At 40.4% G+C, this 18,232-nt stretch overlaps 2 long non-coding RNA genes across 2 annotated transcripts; one reads left to right on the forward strand and one right to left on the reverse strand.

Annotated features, from left to right (window-relative positions):
• Window positions 1–2,305: 2,305 nt before the first annotated feature.
• LOC114318626 (uncharacterized) lies at window positions 2,306–2,987 on the forward strand. The gene is made up of 2 exons (XR_014363819.1): window positions 2,306–2,551; window positions 2,686–2,987. It is a non-coding gene; the product is annotated as an uncharacterized LOC114318626 (long non-coding RNA).
• Window positions 2,988–4,351: 1,364 nt separating this feature from the next.
• On the reverse strand, window positions 4,352–8,038 carry LOC114318627 (uncharacterized). The gene is made up of 4 exons (XR_014363003.1): window positions 7,855–8,038; window positions 6,706–7,169; window positions 6,554–6,622; window positions 4,352–4,707 (listed from the first exon to the last, which is right to left on the reverse strand). It is a non-coding gene; the product is annotated as an uncharacterized LOC114318627 (long non-coding RNA).
• Window positions 8,039–18,232: the final 10,194 nt, after the last annotated feature.

Raw genomic sequence — 18,232 nt, forward strand, 5'->3', positions numbered from 1 at the left:
AGGCCCGTAGCCCGATTTAACAAGGACCGTATCCTTTTATACTTAGTACTGCAAAAGTTTAGAGTCCTCCAGCACAAGGGACTTGTGTTACTTAGGCCCGTAGCCCGATTTAACAAGGACCGTATCCTTTACACATAGTACTGCGAAAGTTTAGAGTCCTCCAGCACAAGGGACTTTCCGAGGATAACGATCAAACAAGGCCATTTATTCATGCTTAGCAAATACCACGTCAAAACAAACAAAACAAGATTTATCAAAAGCAAGTGTAACATAGCTTTATTAGAAATACCACTCACCTAGTTCTTCAGGTGTAGACTCAAGCAAATATCAAGGACCTACAATCACATGGCAAGTCACATTCTCAAAGCAAGCTCTATATATACATGCAAATGATCTCGGCATTCTTGCCAGATCCAAGTCAAAGACAAAACAAAACAAGCTGGGAGCTTAATCACTGCTCCCGTTTCTCGGAACACACTGGGTTCCATCCAGGACTAAGCCGAGGTTCCGCTAAACGAAGTCAGGAAGAACCTGAGTTTTCCTTTGAAGAATATGAAGAACATGATCATTGAAAGGTGGATGCAAGCTCACAACTTGTTACAAAAATCTGAGTTTTCATGCCAAGAGTTCAAAATATATGGACCTGGGTACCCATCAAAGAAAGGCATGCAAGAACAAACACAAAACATGATTTTCGTTCCAAACTTTTCGATCAAAACGAGATCTTCTTCAAGAACACATGAAAAACCATTTTCTCTTTCCAAACCAACTTCAAAATGATGCATGACATGCAACACAAACTCGATCATGCAATGCAGCTTGGTAATCAGCAAGAACAACCAAAGGAGATCAAGATTCTAACCTCAAAACTCGGATCCAACGGTTCAAACCACGAAGATCAAGCCTGGAAGACTACTCTCACTCAAGAACTCTTCTCTAGAGCTTCTCTCTCTAAAACAAAGATTGAGACAAGAAAATGATTTGTTTCAAGGTCTGCCGGCTGCCTTAACAATCAGCTCGGACACGTGGCGTTAACGGATTGGTTCTGCTCCAAAAAGGTGATTGATGGACAAGACAAGTCTCTGACAAAGCTTATGCAGCAAGCTCGGGTAAGACACATCGGCAACAAGATGACATCGGCTCAAATCAAGAATCCGGCAACAGGATAAGAAAACATCGGCTAGGGAGGACGACACTTGACTAAGCTGTGCCACACCTTGGCCGGGGTGTGCCACATCTCGGCCTAGGCCATACCTGCCTGCGGACAAGGTTCAAGTGCAAAACATCTCGGCAATGAATGCCCGAGGTGAAGATGGGGTTGAACAAGATCTCAAAACAAGTCTAAGTACAAAGGGTCAAAGGCGGACTAAGCTCAAGGTGACCTCGGCCACACACACACTAAGCAAAGAACAAAATCGTGCAAGCAACTTTAAGCAAATCAAGGCAAGACAAAACCTTCAAATTAACATAACAAAGCAAGATCATGCAAGAATGTATGCAAGTATGACAAGAGTAAGGTGAGGGTTGTTAGAGTATATATATATATATATATATATATTTGTCATGTGATATAAGTGTTTCAAGCTAATATGCAGAATAGCTGAAACAGTTCTTCTTATGTCAGGCCATTTAACAATATTTTTCATTTATGGGTGCTTAGTAATTCATTGTGCGGAGGCCATTATACATCAGGATATGTAGTGAGATTATATTTTAAGTTAGGTTTTCTAATGGGTCATCTCACCATTAGTTTTGATTTATGACTGCTCGTTATAATATCAGTTGGAGTGAGATTTTTCAGGATATGTAGCCCTAGTACAAAAATACTTTTCTCGTGTTTGGCAAGGCAACACCACAACCAAAGAAGTGAATTTTTTCAAATTTATGTAGAAGACATCCAGCATATTTAGAAATTTTATTGTCTCTTTTTGAAGAAACTTGATTGAATTATATTTTGAAAATAGGCTGCAGGGCAAAAACAACAAAAGAAAAGAAAGGTTAGTGGTATATATTTTTTCTTATTTAGACAATTTAGGAGAAAACATAAAAGAGAAATTGATAAATTTACGTCGTCCACCCTAAAAATTGTGCACATTGTATGAAAGTTATGTTTTGTGTGAAAGTTATGAATATTTGTGGTGTTATGATATTTTGTGATAAAATTACGAATAATAAACTTATATGCACTATAAAGTTTTGAATGGTAATATTATAATACTTTGTGATTTATGTTATAATATTTTGTGATAAAAAAAAGTTATGATTATTGTGATGAACACTCTCATTGATTAGTGTTATATTTTAGAAACATATTGGTGCCTGCATGTTTGTGTTTGGGATATGATTGCTCCATATAAGTCCTTGCTTGCTGTTATGATCAAGAACATGCCTAGTTGTTTATAGTGGCTGTTTTTTGTTGTGCGTGTTGGTTACATTCTGGCTGATGCACTCTGTTGTCTGCTTGCTCCACCCAGAAAACAATCTTGGAAAGGTAATGCAGAAAGGCATTTGCCTGGTTGGGATGATGGGTTCAACTTCCATGGTACTGCAGGTAAGCACGTCTTTTATTTTTTTCCTATGCAGTAATTTTACATTGTGTAATTGGATCGAGGACACTATGAATATGTATTTCTATATTTTTATTAGACATGCACTTGATTTCACATTCATGCAATGGTTCTGCAGGTGCCAGCAGCAGTGGACGAAGGGGATGGGCGAGTGGGAGTAGTTGGCCCCTTCCAGTCTAAGGGTTTTATGGAAGGACTCGAACAATGGGAGCTTATAGTGATGCCAGGACGACATCTTGTACTTATTAGTACTTATTTTTGGATAGTTGGAACTAAAATGTGTAGTGGGAGTAGTTGGTTATTCCTGTATTATGTATGAAATTAAATTATTGACGTTGGATTAGACTGGTTCTTATGGAATTTGTAATATATATAAAATTGGACGTTCAATATTAATTTTTTGGATGGTTGGAACTAAAATGTGTGCACATTGTTGAATGCTTGATAACATATTTAGCGTTGATGGATTATATTGTTTATACAGGGTACAGGTTGTATTAATAATGGATACAGGTTGTTTAGAATTTTTTTTAAAAAAAAAAAAAACACGTTAAAGTATTTGGCCATCAAATATTTTGGTAGCTAAATACGTAATCAAATGTTTTGGTGACTAAGAATTTAGTAGCAAAAACATAACCCAATGCACTTTTAGTGACTAACACTTTAGTCGCTGAATGCACCTTTTGCCGACTAAATACAGTTTCGTAGCCAAATGTGTACTTTCGGCGACTAATTATTTAGTAGCTAAAGGTGACACCTTCCCCGACCACAACAACTTAGTAGCCAAAAAGCCTCATTCGGCGGCGACTAAAGGTTTTAGCGGCGGAAACATAACATTTGCCGACTAAACTAAATTTAGTAGCGAAATGTAGTCACTTTCGGCGACCAAACAAAGTTTAGTCGCCAATACTATCGCCGACAGGGTATCACTACAAGAAATGTCACTTTTGGCTACCAAAATATTGGTTGCCAAAAGTCCAATTTTTGGTCGCTGAAATAATTTAGTGACTAAAATATTTTGTCGCCAAACTCGTCGCCTTTACCCTGTCGGCGATAGTATTGGCGACTAAACTTTGTTTGGTCGCCGGAAGTGACTACATTTAGCTACTAAATTTAGTTTAGTCGGCAAATGTTATGTTTCTGCCACTAAAACCTTTAGTCGCCGAATGAGGCTTTTTGGTTACTAAGTTGGTTTGGTCGGGAAAAGTGTCACTTCTAACTACTAAATAATTGGTCACTGAAAGTACTCATTTGGGTACGAAACATTATTTAGTCGGCAAAAGGTGCATTCGGTGACTAAAGTGTTAGTCACTAAAAGTGCTACCATAAAATGAGAATGACTATTATAGACCAAACATTTTGGTCACCAATAGAATACATATTTTTAGCGACTAAATAATTTTTGTCGTTGTTACTTTTGCCCACTAAAAGTTTCATAGCCAAAAGCCTCTTAACATTCACTTCTTCACTTTTTGCCACCAAACATTTTAGTCGCCAAATGATACCATTTTTTTTTCCGTGACTAAAAAATTTAGCGGCCAATAGTTTCTTTCTCTCATTCTCAATTGTTTTAGCTACTAATTATTTGGTCGCAAAAACGTTTTGGGTTATGTTTTTGCTACTAAATTATTAGTAGCCAAAACTTTTGATTACCTATTTGGCAACCAAAACATTTGGTGGCCAAATAATTTTTTGTTTTGGTTTTTTTTTTTTAAAAAAAAATTTGTAAATAACCTGTCTTCATTATTAGTACAACCTGTACCCTGTATAAACAATATAATCCATCAATACTAAAATATATTATCAACCATTAAAGCATTCAACAAGGTGCACACATTTCAGTTCCAAGCATCCAAAAAATTAATCTTCAACGTCCAATTCTATATATAATACAAATTCCATACACTCCAAGTCTAATCCAACGTCAATAATTTAAATCCATACATAATACAGGAATAAAAACAGTGGTTCGGGTGCTGTTTTTCATTTTCGCCTCCTAAACCAACTCTTCCATCTGTAGCCATCTTGTTGGCGTCTGAACCTTCAACTACCCTATTACCTTCTCCAGTATGATCATCGTACTGCTGTTTTCTCCATCGCTCTTGGTCCATTGATTGGCCTTGCAACTGATGATCTCTATCTGCTTCAAAGTGGATACAAAAAATAAAAACGTAGGTACTCATGACTAATAAAGCTAAAAACACCCTTTTTTTTTCTTTTGTTCTAGAAATAGAAAAAATATATGAAAAAGCACCACATTTATTATGTACGGGAAAGAAATAAATCTTCTCGTATAATCCTGTTGATCAAGTCTGCGCTCCTCCGTACGTCGTCGCTTTACTCCCTGAAAACACAAATGTGAGCTAACCGGCGGGTGTGTGCCGGAAACCCCTCCGATGCCTAAGGCAGCAACTAGACAATAGACAATATGCTCTGTGTATTCTAGAGTAAGAATTGGGATACTTGTCCATAGGTCTGGTCATGAGCTTTTATAGACTTTACTTTGGCACAATCCTAGTAGGATTCCAACTCTCCCTATGAGAGTCCTCCTAGGAATCACACACCCTACTTACTACCAACCAAGTGAGATGGTTTACACAATCCTAGTAGGACTATAACTCTCCTTAGTAGAGTCCTACTAAGAGTCTCATCACTGCAAGCCAAGTGAGATGGCTGAACCTTTTATCTCGGTTATACATTCCTGCCCGAACTGATTTATCTCGGTTCCCTGCCCTTTAGACCGTGTGATCGAAAGTCGATCTAACGGATGCCACCCTGCCGAGCTATACATAGCTCGGCCCTCTCCATTGATGCTACCTCCTTTTAATAGGCTGCTGCAACCACACTGAGCTAAGTTACCTCGGTCACACGCTTAAGTAATGATGTAGATGACGCCCGGCTGAGTTATACCAAGACCGGCCGAGCTATACCAAGCCCGACATCCTTTCTCACCAATACCTCGGCTAACCACCAGGCCCACTTATTTCGGCTGACATCTTTACCTCGGCTAACATTGCGGTCAGCCAAGTTACTTCGGCTCTGTGATACTTTAAGCACTACTATCAGTCTTGACTTCGAGATGACGCCCTGTAGAGCTATCGTTTAGCTCGGTCCTCTTTCTACCGATACCTCGGTCCATAGTTCGGCCCAAACCCAAAATATGAGATGTCTTCTTGGCCTAAGACCGAGCTACACCAGCCTTTATCTCGGCCCATTACGCGGTCCAACTCCCAAAGAAGACTCTTCCTAGCTCGGCCTAATTTGTTTACAAATTACCCTCTCATATTATATCATGGTATTCACTACAAAAAGGTTGAACACAAAGTTCACAGTTTCTTAGTGCAATGAGCATACCCAGAATGTTTGATTCACTATTTAAAACATTAAAATGACAACCACTTGTCTCAAATTTAAAGAAGAAATTCAATTTTTTTTTAATATAAAATTTTACAAGGCCATAAACAAGTTACATTCTAAAAATCCATTATAAACAACCTATAGAACTCTAGGTATCTATAGAACTCAATTTTTCGAACTTACTTCACCAACCTATAGAACTGTAGGTATCTAGATGCAATTTGTTTTCTACGACCATTAGAATTTGACATCATAAAGAAGCTTCACAATGTAGCATTTTCTACATGAAGAATATGTAAGCTACAATTCACACTACTATATTCTGTTGTTCAACCAGATTATCACTTGGTGGTAACAATGAAAATATGAAAAATGATGTCAATAAAGTAACCAATTAACAATTCAGCAAAGAGAGAGAAAGATAACAAACATGAAGCTAGCATCCACACAAAGGCACAAGAACAAGATGCATAGATACTAGAGTAGATACAGTCGTTTTTGTTCCTCAAATTTCAAGCATTAATATATTGTAATCAAAATTTCTTGGATGTTTATGATCATGCAAGAAAAGATTAACCAGGAGGAATGTAGGCCATGCAAGTAAATTCAGAGAAAGGGCCATCTTTTACCTCTTTGAGATTGACCCATTCCCATGTTTTATCTGCTGTACTAATATCATAAACCAAAGCATGCCGGCCCTGGCAATTTTGAAAAAAGCAAGTTAAATTACATGCCCATCAAATACAGAAAAATCTTTCAACAAACAAACAACCAGACATACCTCAACAGGATTGCAGTCAGTTATAACCGCCTCATAGAAGTTATTGTCTTCAGGCCACCTTGTCCAAACTTTCCTTCCAACTTATGGATCAAAGTTTGCTGATTTTGGCTTCAGACACAAATTATTCAATTTTTGTCTTTGACCACATTTTGCATCTCTCCAAGAAATTTCTTACCTGAAAAATAAAAATCTCTCCAACAGACATCTCCAACATCAAAAACTATATATCTGAAATAAAAATCCCACAGCTGCAAAAAAAAAAAAAAAAATAAAATAAAATAAAAAAAATAAATAAAGGAAGGAAAAAGAGACAAAGATGCATATATCTTTTCTTCTCTGGACGCGGGGGAAGGGGAGCTTTTGTCCAGTCCTAAAACAATAGCTGAATACCTGTCCAATAATCTTTGATGGTCTAAAGTTGCTTCATCAACAGAAGGTATTTCTCCATTAGTTCTAGGGACATGCTGCACAATTACAACAACAAAATAGTGAGTTTATTTATAACAAGTCATCAATAAACCATAGCAGATAGAAGCACATATGACAAATATGTGGAGAATGTCTAAATCAACCTGATAGCATTAGATATTGTTGTATTTCTTTATGTAGAATGGAGCTGTTTACTGTTTTTGTGTTGGTGCCTCAAATATGGAACTGATTAGGCTAAACTCTGGTGGTCTGTCTACACATTCTACTGGAGTGTCATGTGATTTGCTGTGTAAATCTATCCAGGTGCCGTGTCTGCCTGCTGTTAATGTCTATAAATTCTAGTTTGTGTTGTGCTTGCTTTAGTTTAGCTGCTATGAATAGTTGCCCAAGTGCTGTGTGCGAGTGTGTCTTTGCCTTGCTGCTGCTCGCTTTGTTTTGCTGCCGAGTGTTTTAATGGTTATGGAAATTGTGATGTCAAGTACACGTAAAACTCTATAGTGCAACTCATAGACTAATAATGGGGCTTTTAGTTATTATTTAACACAATAGTCTATGGCTGCTATCCTGACTTGTAGAAACACTAACTTAAAATATTTGAAGTCTCCAATGTATTTTTTCCACCATGAGATCTATATATAGCTAAAACTTGAAATATGCTTCATATCAAGCACTATAATACACTGTCTACATAAAGAGATTGGCTAGAGAGAGAATGAAAACCTTAAAATTGGGAGTATTTCTTCTTATATTGATCACATTTCTTGTAACATATTTCTTCTTCAACTCTTTGATCTTGCTTCCATGTTCTCAACTCAAAGTTCTGTGGCTGCTATTAGAAGGTGGGCTGAAGACCAACATGGATCCAATTTGCTTGTGCCTAAGCTATAATGGTTTAATCTAGTCTATAAATATCCAAAGATAGAGGCAGTTAGGAAAATATAACAGTAATGTATAGAAATAGTAGATACTAAGAAAATTTGGCAATTGAAGTAGGCTGATTTAGATCACATGGTCAGAATGTGATGAGGTAATTTTATATGCAATAGTAATTTAGAAATAGTAGATACTAAGAAAATTAGGCAATCGGAACAAAGAAGTGAACACTTGCTTTCAAAATTATATATACATATTGGAACCAACAATGTAAAGACATGGATTCGGGTACAGTGTTCAAGTATCAAATCTTCAAGAATTTAAATCTTATGACATTGAAATATGTATCTAAATATTAAATATAGTTACGAGGATGCGTCATAGACACACACGCACACATATGCATATATATATATATATATATATTACATATTATATAATATTATAAATTATGTAGAAATGTATATGAAATTAGATAGGATCTAAGAGAAAAATATGAAATTTCTATCTTTTATCTATAAAAATATTCTATTACTAAGAACTGTGAGTTCTTATTCAAATATAATAAAAAAATTAAATAATCGAAGGGTTCAAATTAAATATGGTGTTGGACACACATTCACACTCATACCCTTGTCTTATGACATTGAAATATGTATCTAACTATTAAATATAGTTACAAGGATGCGTCATAGACACACACATATATATATGTATATATATTACATATTATGTAATATTATAAATTATGTAGACATGTATATGACATTAGATAGAATCTAGGAGAAAAATATGAAATTTCTATCTTTTATCTATAAAAGTATTCTATTGCTAAGAACTGTGAGTTCTTATTCAAATATAATAAAAAAAATTACGTAATCGAAGTGTTCAAATTAAATACGGTGTCGGACACACATTCACACTCATACCCTTGTCATATTTGGTGGATCCGAGTATTTTAAATATTCTCACAAGGGAGTGGGAGACAAAAAATTCATATGCCATGGGTACACCAACCGACCTAGTGTACTAAACTTTCCAAGAAAGAGGGTCCACAATTCAGGGGGAGAGATAAAGTTTTAGAGTGTACTCAGCTCTCTCACAAGGGGTATTCATTACTGTAATGAAAATAAAGGGAAAAGAAAAGAAAATTACAGGCAGCACAACTATATCTAATAAATAGAATTACATTTCTCTATGCAGTAAGAAATTAGGTAGAGCAAAACAAATCATGGATTGCTAGACACATGCCAAACCAATATACTCCAAGCATGGCATGAGAACTATGAAAATAGACTAACACTAACTAAGGAGAATTATGCAAATCACAGGAATTGAGGAAGCAGAGTAGATAAGTAGACAAACTATAAAATCAATAGACAATCAATAGACAATTTCCATCAATTAACTCAACCATCTGCATTAGTGGTCAGGCCATAACCCATAAATGGTACTTAAAATTGCAATCAAAATAGCAATATCAAAAACTGAGAGCAGTGGATCAGCGGCGCACAAAAAGGATGAAAGCACTATCAAAGAAATAGGACAATGGTAATAGTGAGAATTTGAGAATTTAAGAAATGACCTCCTCAAGTATTAAGTTGAAACAAAAATAAGAAAGTTCAGTGTATTTTCAACTTCCAGATTTTTAGGAAGCACAATGGTAGCTCGTATAAGTGCAAGCGTTAGTGATTAGGCATGTTTATTGATGGTATTCATCTGCACAAACAATGCAAACAAGATTTTAAAGGGTCTGATTCAGGAAGAGAAAACAATAAGCCAATATAACCAAAGTTAGTTGTCTTGGAATTATTACACTCCAGTGAACCACAGACCAAATTCTTATTACATGAGTTGAGGAACTTTTTGAAATTCAGTTCAGAAAATATCCGTGATTTCCCATCACCCAGTTCAGTAAAATGGATCAAAAGTGATCAAAACATATACATATACATATACATAAGAAGCCCAAATCCACTCACAAAACCCCAAAACCCCTCACAATAATAGAAAATAGCAATTGTAACTATACATCAAACCATCCAATTCCACCTCCCAAACATATATATAACCTTAGAAAGACAGAAAAACCTTCTTTATGTTTTCCAGAAATAATAGCTACTTCCTATTATAGTCTGGTTACTACGTACTTTTGTACAGTCATTTTTCAACTAGAAATTAACAATGTTGAACAAGTGAATTTTTATCATTATTGCTATTACAGCAAGTAAGCTAGCACATTTATTTATTTATTTATGTTAAAGCATTGAGCTTGAGGTTATTGATCAATCCCTATAACCCACCAAAAAGGACAAGGTCTACCAAGAAGCACTTTGCAGTCCCAGAAATATATATCACAGGCATGGTATAAATAATTTAACAATATTAGCAAAAGAGGGCAAGCTGCAGATAGAATCCTACCTAGGCCTCTTGTCCCAGATGCCTCAACATTTATAAAAGCTCCAATTGTGTCACGCCATTTATGTGATGTCATGAAGCCATGTGTAGACGTCCCCGAACGCCCCGGGAGGACGAGGTCCCCCGTTTCGTTCGATATTGGGCTCACTACAGCTCAGGACTCTCAAATTGTCACGGTTCTTAATCTAAACCAAAGAGTCCAAATCTGGCAAATCGTTTTGAGAAAACAGATTTTGAAAGAAGTGCCAAACATGGACTGCTTTGCCAGATACAGAGTCGCCACTTAAATATTTTATTTTGGAAAAATTTAGGAAACCCTGACTCGTTGCCTAAGGCCACGTGTTCGTCATCGCCAAAGTTGCCTCGGCTCGGGAACTTGGGTACGATTGGGGAAGGTCACTTCGTGAGCACCCCCGCTCGCCCGATCAAAGATCGGCCTCTACTAACCATGATATCAAGTTTTGAAAACATTGTGTGTTCTTATTCCGGTTATTAGCCTAGATTTACTATGTGATGCGCACAACATACAAGCATAGACTGGATCGCCTGAATTGGAACAAAACATTTCATGTTTGTTTGTTTGAAAATGGTTTGATGGTGCTACCCGCAAGTAGGCTAAGACGTGGATTTGCCACCCTCGGGTGGGCTTAGAAAATATGATTTTGCCACTATCTAGTGGGCTTAAAACACACATTTGATGAATTGTTCCAATTCAAATAACCCAACCTTCACCCACAGGCATTCAGGCAGTTATATCACATAAGCATATAGCCTCATGGTAAGCATGCTATTCATGGCAGTCACTCACACGCATGCAAGGATGCTAAAGCATAAAACTCACCGAGTACTCCAAGCCAAAACAGAAGCTTATTAGAAATCCATGCATGATCCTAACTATACAGAAATGCCTAATGCAACACATGCAAAAATGCAACTATAGCAGGCTCGGCTATTCTAAACATGGCATATGAAATGCTACAGCTAACATGTATTCGATTTGGAATTGAAAATACAATGCAGTTAGTATGATGCGCCGAGCCCAGTGCATGCAAAACAGATGAATGAATGCAAACATGCTATCATACTGTATGCTAATTGAAACATGCCCTAATCTAACGATCATAAGCGGATAAATAAAAGGGAGAAAGGCGTGGGGTTGGAAGACATACATCACACGCACGCACACTTATTACAGTTGTGCCCTCGCGCAGAGAGTCCGAATAAATAGTACAGTCCAAATAATACAGTCGAAATAATACAGATTCCTAATTAATTTACAAATTAACTAAGAAAGATAATAAACTGGCATGCAATCCAGGGACTGTCTTGACTCTTCTCCAGATGATGGATGATGCATGTCCGGGTCGCCTTTGCACAGAAATCCACTGTGATGCCCCAATTAGCCTCTGTTTTGCAATATTTTTTGGAAAGCGCGCCAAGCCTCGGAAGAATGCTGATTCTTGATTTGCTGCAATAGAGAGCAGGAAAGGGGCATGGCAATGTATTTTCACACATGTATGCATGACTACTCTTCAGGGAGTGTAGTCCTCGATCCTCGTGCCACCAATCACGCATCTCGATGCATGATGGCCGAGGAGTCGATTTGCACGATTCAATATGAAATGAATGCACATATGGACACAACAAGGCCTAGACTCCATCATGAATAATCCGGAGTGTCGGCGACCGAGGAATTGAGACACGTTCCGTCACTCGAAGTACGAAATGTCCCTCGTTTCCCGTGCTCGGGCTAACCCCTATCCCAAGCACAATGCAATATGCATGACATGCATGAATGCAACTAATATACAACCTAGCATGCACAATGCTATGAGATGGCATACACGATGCACGAGGTAACATGGCATACACAATGCGCTAACATACAACCTAGCATACACAATGCTATGAAATGAAATGGAATACACAATGCAATATGGGCTTACACTAACATGAGTGGACCTCAGCCACACTCACATAAGATGCCATATGATGAAAATGAGACAACTCGAGATGCGCGCACGCATGCACGCAAACCGAGGACCAACCCTAAGGCACGAAATGCCACTCTAACAAGACATGGCAAGGCATGGAACATGGTATGCTAGCATGCAAATTTCAGCAGCAAAAAGTGATGCAAAACAGCCCCGAAACATGACAATATAGCACCCGATGCATGAAATAAGACCTGAAATGCAAAACTAGGCATACGCAATGACCTATAGCTATACAAAGCATGCACTATTCGAACATGAAATGTGAAGACAGATTCAAGGCAGCCCTAATACAAGCATGTTTACAGTTTTAAGCAAGACCAAACAATGAACACAGATGGGGCTAAACCAATATGCAAAAATGGCCCTAAATGTGAGATAAAGAAGCAAGACATGGCTTCTGACCCCAAACATGAGAGGGCCCTTCAACAATGTTGAAGAGGGACCCAAAACATGGCATTTTTCAGTTTATGATCAGACCCAAAACAGTGCACAAGCATGCTCAAAATGCTATGCAAAATAAGGCAAAAAAGAGAGCTATAACACAAAGTACAAAAAGGATGTGTCAAAAATTAAAAGACCCTTAATGAAACATGAATAGGGGGTCAAAATAAGGCCATTTATAGTTCGGACCAAAGCTCAAAAACAAAAGCATAAGAGGCTAACAAATCATGCAAAAATGGAGCCAAAAGAGAGATACAAAGGAAAGTGGCAAATGGAAGCCTCAAACAGTGATGAGCCCTTCAACAATGTTGAAGAAGGGCTCAAAATAAGCCACTTTACAGTTTATGACATGCCTCAAAACAATTTATACATAGGCCAAAAATTCTACACAAGAAAATGGCATACAAGAGAGGCAATGAAGCAAGTGCAATAAGGAGGCCTCAAACAGTGAGAGGCCCTTAAACAAACATGAAAAATAGCTCAAAATAAGCCTATCTCCAGTTAGGGTCGGAGCCCAAAACAGCAATCAAGTGTGGCCAATGTATTGAACAAAATAAAGCACAAAAGAGGGAAGAAGGAACTCACCCTTGTAGACCAAACCTTTGACAACTCTTGGACCAAGTTTGGTAGCTCCTTAGCTCTGGAAAACAGTCCCAAGTGGCTGGAATGGGTGGTGGTGGTGTGGTGCTAGGTGGTGGTGTAGAAATGGTGTAGGGTTTGAGAGGTTTGAAGGTTAGAAGAGAGGGAGAGGATGGTGTATGTATGCAAAGCTCTTAGGTAATTTTTCCAACCCCTAAACCAGAGCTGGGAGGCTGGTTTTATAGGCAAAAGAGGGGGAAAAGAGGGGGGAAAAAATGGAGGGAAATGAATCAAGTTTCCCCCAAAAAATGCAGCCCCTCCGGATTCAGAATCTGGGGGAAAAAAGAGGGTGTATCTGCACTGTACTTGATGCAAGGATTCTGGCCGGCCAGTTATTGAGGTTGCAGGTGGCCGGCTAGCTCTTCCCATGGCCGGTCGGCTAGGGGTCAAAAGGGTCAAGAAGCATTAGTGGCCGGCCACCCCAAAAAGAGAACCTCTGATGTGTGCACAATACAACCAAGTGGTTAAAAACTGGAGACAATGAACCAGGAGAGAGAACAACCCACTTTTAGGAGGGGTTCAAAATGGGCAGAAAGAATTACTGGCCGGCCACCAAATATTGGTGGCCTCCCAGATGTGTACATCACAAATATGGGGTCTAGGGTGCAAGAAAATGGCCCAAGGGTGGTCAACATTGGCTTTGAAGTGAGGAAAAACGGGCGACGGAGGGCGATGGAGGAATAAAACTGGTTGTCTGAACAATTGCTGGCCTCCCACCCTTCTACGGCCTTCTTACCAATGAAACAGAGGTCCCTGCCAAAAACGAACTCAAACCGATGCAAAACGACGGTTTGGGGGCCGAAACGCGCAGCCCGAGGCCCCGAAAACTGACTGTTAGGCACCGGAAGTGGTGTTCGACCACGAAGTCGGTTTCTCGGACCGCAGTGTCCCTCAAAAGGGAGCAAATAAAATGTATGCCGAAAATCAGAGCGAACGGAGGTGGTTAAGCGGTCCCGAACAGAGGCACACGGCCAACGGCTCTGAAAAACCGGAAACCGGACTCCAAACGGGCAAAATGGCCTACGACCACGAAACGTAGCCTACGGCCACTGAGAGATGATCCACGGGGCCTCTCCCTCCCTTCAGGAAGAGAGACAGAGAAAACCGAGCCTGGTTCGCAAGCCGAGGTAAAGCACCAAAGAGTCCGGAAGTCGGGAGGCAAGGCTTGCAGCCGAGACTCTGAAACCTTTGAACGAGCACGATATGCGACATCACCAAGCGCTCAATCAGTGAGGTCTGAGTCTTAAGGTCGGTCAAAAATGGGGTGTCTACAGTTGCCCCTCTTTGACAGAACTCAGAAGTCATAAGTGACGGGAGTGAATGTCAAAGCCCAGAGACGACCCATTTTTGACAAGGCCGAAGACTTAGACAAACATACTGGATAACAAAGAAATGTGCCCGCAGGCATGCCTGCAGGTAGGGGGTGCAAAATGCAAAATGATATGCACAAAGCCGAATATAGCTCATGATCATGCAAATATAGCAAGCTGTAACGAAGCACATATTCACAATAGATGCAACAGTTTTAAGCAAGAATGCGAAGCGAAACTACATTTTATGCAGTTGAAGAGTGCGGAGAATCATTGAATTTTCGCCACGTCTCACACGGAGAAGATACAATACCTGCGTGGTTCGTCTGGTCGCACCAGCCTCAAATGAACCGTACATACAATATCGTGCCTCATGGTGCTGGGGATTTCTCGCTTCTTTTTGGTTGAACCACAGGTACTACTTTTCTCCCTGACTATGGTCCCAGCTTTTCCTATTCTCCAACAGGGTGACAGACTAGGTTGATTTAGTATCCAGAATTGAGGCGCATACACATGCTATCTCAATCTATGGGGCTGCCATACAGATTTCAAGCCGAGGATATACCCCTGGGTATTTAAACCAGACTTTAGTCTCGGAAATCCCGAACCTTTGCGTTCTAGGCAAGAACCATTCGAACTCTAGTTTCCACCATCTCAGTTGGTCTCCTAGGAACTCACCGTAAACACAGGCAGGTGGCTATACCAGACCACTGGAAGTCATTTGGGCACGACAAACACCAAAGGAATTACACCTTTAGAGGATTTAAGGTCTCCTAGACCAGGAGCGCACAAGATAGTGCGATGAAATGCAAGTGCGATGCGCGAAATGGCGCGAATAATGATGCAGGATTTAAGGTCTCCTTAGACCGGAGGATTTGAGGTCTCCTAGATGAGGTGAGTGCACAGGACAGTGCGATTGAGGTGCGCAAAATAGCGCGATGCGATGCATGCACAATGCAAGACTTAGCACATAGCTTACGACATAGCATTCCATTCAGTTGGCACACAGCTCACAACACAACACTTTGTTCGTTTGGTCCACCGCTCACAACACAATATTCTGTTCATTTGGCACGCAGCTCGAAACATAACACTCTGTTTAATCTGGGCACACAGCTCTTTCGGGCACACAGCTCATTCGGGCATACAGCCCATTTGGGCATACAGCTCATTTTTCAGGCACGTAGCTTATTTTGGGCACACAGCTTATTCTTCAGGCACACAGCTCATTTCTGGGGCACACAGCTCATTTTGGGGGCACACAGCTCATTTTTCGGGCACACGGCAGACCTCGGGCACACAGCTCGTTTGGGGGCACACAGCTTACTTTTGGGCACACAGCTCGTTTTCGGGCACACAGCTCCTCTTCCGGGCACACAGCTCGTTTGGGGGCACACAACTTATTTTTGGGCACACAGCTCGTTTTCGGGCACACAGCTCCTCTTCCGGGCACATAGCTCGTTTTCGGGCACACAGCTCGTTTTCGGGCACACAGCTCGTTTATCGGGCACACAGCTCCTTTCTTCGGGCACACAGCTCGTCTCCGAGCACATAGCTCATTCCGGTTTGCATTTTTTTTTTTGAACACACAGCTCAAGCACTTGAATTTCTGAACACGCAGCTCATACTCTTTGTCGTGATCACGCAGCCCACACTGATCGAGAGTTGAACACGCAGCCCAAACACTGATTCTCTGAACACACAGCCCAAATTGAAGGTGAACACGCAGCCCACACTGATTGAGAGTTGAGCACGCGGCCCAAACACTGATTTTCTGAACACACAGTCCAAATTGAAGGTGAACACGCAGCCCACACTGATTGAGAGTTGAACACGCAGCCCAAACACTGATTTTCTGAACACGCAGTCCAAATTGAAGGTGAACACGCAGCCCACACTGATTGAGAGTTAAGCACGCAGCCCAAACACCGATTTTCTGAACACGCAGTTCAAATTGAAAGTGAACATGCAGCCCACACTGATTGAGAGTTGAGCATGCGGCCCAAACACTGATTTTCTGAACACACAGTCCAAATTGAAGGTGAACACGCAGCCCACACTGATTTTCTGAACACGCAGTCCAAATTGAAGGTGAACACGCAGCCCACACTGATTGAGAGTTGAGCATGCAACCCAAACACCGATTTTCTGAACACGCAGTCCAAATTGAAGGTGAACACGCAGCCCACACTGGTTGAGAGTTGAGCACGCAGCCCAAACACTAATTTTCTGAACACACAGCCCAAATTGATGGTGAACACGCAGCACACACTGATTGAGAGTTGAGCACGCAGCCCAAACACTAATTTTCTGAACACACAGCCCAATTTGATGGTGAACACACAGCACACACTGATTGAGAGTTGAGCACGCAGCCCAAACACTAATTTTCTGAACATGCAGTCCAAATTGAAGGTGGCAGCCCACACTGATTGAGAGTTGAGCACACAGCCCAAACACTAATTTTTTGAACATGCAGTCCAAATTGAAGGTGAACACGCAGCCCACACTGATTGAGAGTTGAGCACGCAGCCCAAACACCGATTTTCTGAATTGAAGGTGAACACGCAGCCCACACTGATTGAGAGTTGAGCACGCAGCCCAAACACTAATTTTCTGAACACACAGCCTAAATTGATGGTGAACACGCAGCACACACCGATTGAGAGTTGAGCACGCAGCCCAAACACTAATTTTCTGAACACACAGCCCAAATTGATGGTGAACACGCAGCACACACTAGTTGAGAGTTGAACACGCAGCCCAAACTGTTGAATTTCTGAATACGCAACCCAAATTTTGAGGTGAACACACAGCACACACTGATTGAGAGTTGAGCACGCAGCCCAAACACTAATTTTCTGAACATGCAGTCCAAATTGAGGGTGAACACGCAGCCCACACTGATTGAGAGTTGAGCACGCAGCCCAAACACCGATTTTCTAAACATGCAGTCCAAATTGAAGGTGAACACGCAGCCCACATTGATTGAGAGTTGAGCACGCAGCCCAAACACTAATTTTCTGAACACACAGCCCAAATTGATGGTGAACACACAGCACACACTGATTGAGAGTTGAGCACGCAGCCCAAACACTAATTTTCTGAACACACAGCCCAATTTGATGGTGAACACGCAGCCCACACTGATTGAGAGTTGAGCATGCAGCCCAAACACTAATTTTCTGAACACACAACCCAAATTGATGGTGAACACGCAGAACACACTAGTTGAGAGTTGAACACGCAGCCCAAACTGTTGAATTTCTGAATACGCAACCCAAATTTTGAGGTGAACACACAGCACACACTGGTTGAGAGTTGAACACGCAGCTCACTGTCTTTGAAGTCTGAACACGCAGCTCGAATGTTGAGGTGAACACACAGCACACACTAGTTGAGAGTTGAACACGCAGCTCA

Source organism: Camellia sinensis, chromosome 3 (genome assembly GCF_055761805.1).
Source record: "Camellia sinensis isolate YWXY chromosome 3, ASM5576180v1, whole genome shotgun sequence".
Classification (NCBI taxonomy): Eukaryota; Viridiplantae; Streptophyta; class Magnoliopsida; order Ericales; family Theaceae; genus Camellia; species Camellia sinensis.